The sequence below is a fragment of the Eleutherodactylus coqui genome, chromosome 1 (genome assembly GCF_035609145.1).
Source record: "Eleutherodactylus coqui strain aEleCoq1 chromosome 1, aEleCoq1.hap1, whole genome shotgun sequence".
Lineage (NCBI taxonomy): Eukaryota > Metazoa > Chordata > Amphibia > Anura > Eleutherodactylidae > Eleutherodactylus > Eleutherodactylus coqui.
The window spans coordinates 49,937,578-49,941,625 of record NC_089837.1 but is presented as its reverse complement, the minus strand read 5'-3'; the positions used below and the strand labels follow the sequence as shown (position 1 = coordinate 49,941,625).

Here is a 4,048-nt window from a genome sequence, read left to right as displayed (position 1 = left end):
TCACTGATGTACTGCCATACATCAACCTGTTATTATGTAGATTAACACTTCATGAGTACAGCAGAGGTTTCCAGTTTACACTTGCCACATCCGGGCTGCTGTAACTTGTTTTGTCGCATTGATCACATCAGTAGGTCAGCACACAGAGCGGAATAAAAAGTATTAAACTTTATTTATACAAGTGTAAATGTAAAATAACAATTTTAAAATATCCAGAAGAAGAGATGACATCTGAGTAAACAGGACAGGATGTGGCAATTACAGTTATAGGTCCAAGCAGAAATAGTACATATACGATAGTACATATAGCTCATATTATAATGACAGATCCACAATGTTCAAGTAAAGGTTTACATCAATTCATTGAAATACATACATGTAAAGAAGGTAAATCCAGGAAAATACAGGCCTGTGAGCCTGACTTCTATACCGGGAAAAATCTTTAAACAAATTATTAAACAGCATATATGCAAGTACTTGGATGAAAAGGGGGTAATTAACCAGAGCCAGCATGGGTTTGTAATGAACAAGGCATGCCAGACAAATCTAATTTCCTTCTATGACAGAATCACCGACTAGGATGATCAGTAAAATGTGGTGGTTATAGTATATCTTGACTTAGGTAAACATTTGACAAAGTATCTCTCATACCATACTTATTGAAAAAATGACCAGATATGTGATTGACAAGGCAACTGTTGACAACTGGCTGAATGATCGTACTCAAAGAGCGGTCATAAATAGCTTCACATCCATTTGGAAGAATGTATCAAGTGGGGTACCACAAGGCTCTGTCCTAGGCCCCGTGTTATTCAACATTTTTATAATTGATCTGGAGTGGGGAATTGATGGGAAACTGATCAAATTTGCTGACGACACAAAGCTAGGAGGGATAGCTAACACTAGGGAAGAGAGAGCATTCAAAGAAATCTAGAGAAGCTTGAACAGAAGGCAGCAACTAACAGAATGGTATTTAACTAGGAGAAATGCAAAATCCTTTTGCGTTTGAAATGTCCGTTCTCACTCTTGCGTGTTAGACTCTTCCCATGGAATAGAATGGCAATTAAATGCCAGGTATACGCCAGGTATTTCCCTCCCCCTCCCTATTTTTGAACTGCAATAGAAATCTTTGGCAGCTTTCTGCGTAACACGGACAAAGATAGAGCAGGACCTATCTTTATGCGGACAAAGATTTTGTGCTCAAAAACACGTTTGTCTGAACGGATCTATTGAAATTGAAGGAATTCTACGGGCAAGATTTTCACGTGTGAAGACGCCTCCATAATACGCTCGTCTGAATGCACCCTTATGCACAGAAATAGTCCATAGAAATCAATGGGATCTCATTAATACGCAGTGACTATACGGGATACATGCATACTCACCATGTATTTACACACGCAATCGATGGGATCTGGCTGCAATTCTTTTGCACAAAAAAAACATTAAAAACATGCACTGAATAAGCAAGGTTTCAGAGCGGATTCAGATGAGCCTAGATGCGTCCCCTTATATTGCCGTGGTTTTCATTGCCGTATGACCGGAAAAATTGAATCCACTGATTCGTTTACACCACTTCTTTTCCTGGACGTGATTTGTACAGCTGAGAAAAGACAAGACCTGCCCTCTAGTAAATACTACATGCGGATGAGACGGGCATCACTTATCTTCTCCCCTCTTTTTTCAAACTTCTGCGCTCTGGCGTGGAGTCTAAAAAACCAGCAAAGGGGAAGATCTTCCCATCATTAAGGCGCAGCTACGCTCCGTGCCAGTATAGTTACACCTACAGCAGTGGGAACAAAGCCTAATGATTTGCAGGTTGCAACTTTTTTTGCTTTCTTTAGTAACATGTCTCTAGAATATAAGAAGATTTGTGGTCATTACTGTGAGAATGGAAACCGCTATTTACTCTCCATGTAAACACTATAAAGCCAGCTTCACCTTTCCTCTACCCAAAGCCATTATCTCCTGATAGATATCTTGTGCCACCTTTGCTCTAGAGGATAAACTTGTCTCACCTTCTACCTATTTGTGTTACTCAATCTGTTCTGCCCTTACAGAGTCAATTACCCATTAAGGTCAATGGGATCACCTAAACAAGCAGTGAAGGTCGAAATACATGATGAATAAGCAATTTCGGTCAATGAAAAACACTGTGTATGTGAATGAGCCCTAAATGTAACTACTCCTTAACATGGCTGTGGAGCTCTACGTACTATGATGGAGTTTCTCCTCTTCCATCTCTGCCTACCTTGGAGGGTGGCTAGGGTGCCGGGTAGAGTTGGCAGGGCTGTGCCGCGATCTGTGAATGGCTGAACGGAGAGGTCTGGTGGTTCACGCCGGAGCTCAGAATCCAAGATGGCACTCGCTCCTTGTGCTGAGGCCACCATCTCTGCGAAGCGCTGGCTCCATCTTTCGGCATCCGAACCTTGCTGGCCACATAAAATAAGGTGGTGGGCCAGATTCGTCCTGTGGGCCTTGAGTTTGACACATGTGGCCTAATGGACTAGAATAATGACTGCTTTTCCAGACTCTTACACAAGTGTTGGATAGCTATTACATTTGTGTTTTTAAAGGGAATCGGTTACAGCAGCTGTTTTCACCAATTTAAACCATTCTCAGCGCACTTTCAGCCACAAAACCACCTTCTTGGACATTTATATATATAATTGCACCCACATGTTTAGGGAAACATACTTTTAATAACTCTGGCACCACATGCTAATGAGCGTTAAAAAGTCCAGAGGGCGTACCTGACCATGCTGGCCTCCTGAAGACCTCTGTGTAACCCAACCCCTCCACCTTAGTTTAATATTGATGAAGTCCCCTATGTCATCTACAAGCCAGTGAAGATGCCAATGTCATGGAAGGCATGGAGGGATGGGCACATGTGCAGAGGGGCATGGATGAGGCTTTTTTGCATGTGTGCTGGCGTGTTTTAATGTACGTTTTGTGCACACACCACAAGTTCAGATTCTTGTGCAACACCCCACCACCACCACCACCACTCTGATTTAAAAGACTATTAAGCCTAATGAAATTCCAATGTGTTCTTTTGCATTCAGTGTGAATTTGCACACCTCCCATAGACTTCTACGGGGAATCTTGGTGCACAAATATGCTGGAAAATTGAGCAGATTTTTCGAGTGCGAGAAAGGCGTATGCAAAAAAAATTAATAAGAACAAACCCATTGACATCATTGGGTTCTATTCTCTGCATATTGTACATGTATATTTTGCATGCCCAAAAACACACACAAATTTGCCCATCTGAAGCTGCCCTTATTATGCAGTGTATTCACGGTCTGAATACTGCATACACCTATGTGAATGAGACCTTACATATATAATTAGCTCCCTCATTTGGTAGTCTGCTACCTGCATGCTGAGGAGATGCAGCTATCTGCCCTCCTTAGGGTGCGTTCACACGAGCGCATAAACGGCGCGTTTTTGCGACCAAACGTATATACGTGACCATCTGAGGCAATGGTTTCGAATGTATTCGTTCACATGGGCGATTTTATGGCGCGTAAAAACGGCAACCCGTGGGAAAACGGACATACGCGACCGAAATACGTGCCGGCGAATATTCGATGGCCGAAAAGACCGTTTGAAAAGTAGGAACAAACGAAAATACGCTTTCTAGCTCTGGTCGTGATCGGCGAAAAACGTTCTTTCTGGTGATTATACGCTGCGCTCGTGCGAACGTAAATACGCCTACGCTCGTGTGAACGCACCCTTAGTCAGTAAATATATGCCCATTTTCTGTGATTGCTTACAGTAAAGAAGCCTAATGATTGGCGGGTTGCACCTTTTTTTGTTTTGCTTTCTTTAGTAGCATATCTCTAGAATATAAGAAGATTTGTGGTCATTACTGTGAGAATGGAAACCGCTATTTACTCTCCATGTAAACACTATAAAGCCAGCTTCACCTTTCCTCTACCCAAAGCCATTATCTTCTGATAGATATGTTGTGCCACCTTTGCTCTAGAGGATAAACTTGTCTCACCTTCTACCTATTCATGTTACTCAATCTGTTCTGCACTTA

The 4,048-nt window shown here is 42.1% G+C and overlaps 1 protein-coding gene across 1 annotated transcript in view; it reads right to left on the bottom strand.

The window, feature by feature from the left end:
- Positions 1-4,048, bottom strand: part of LOC136620599 (cytochrome P450 2C14-like) — a 274,638-nt gene that overhangs the window by 206,178 nt on the left and 64,412 nt on the right. The window lies entirely within an intron of this gene.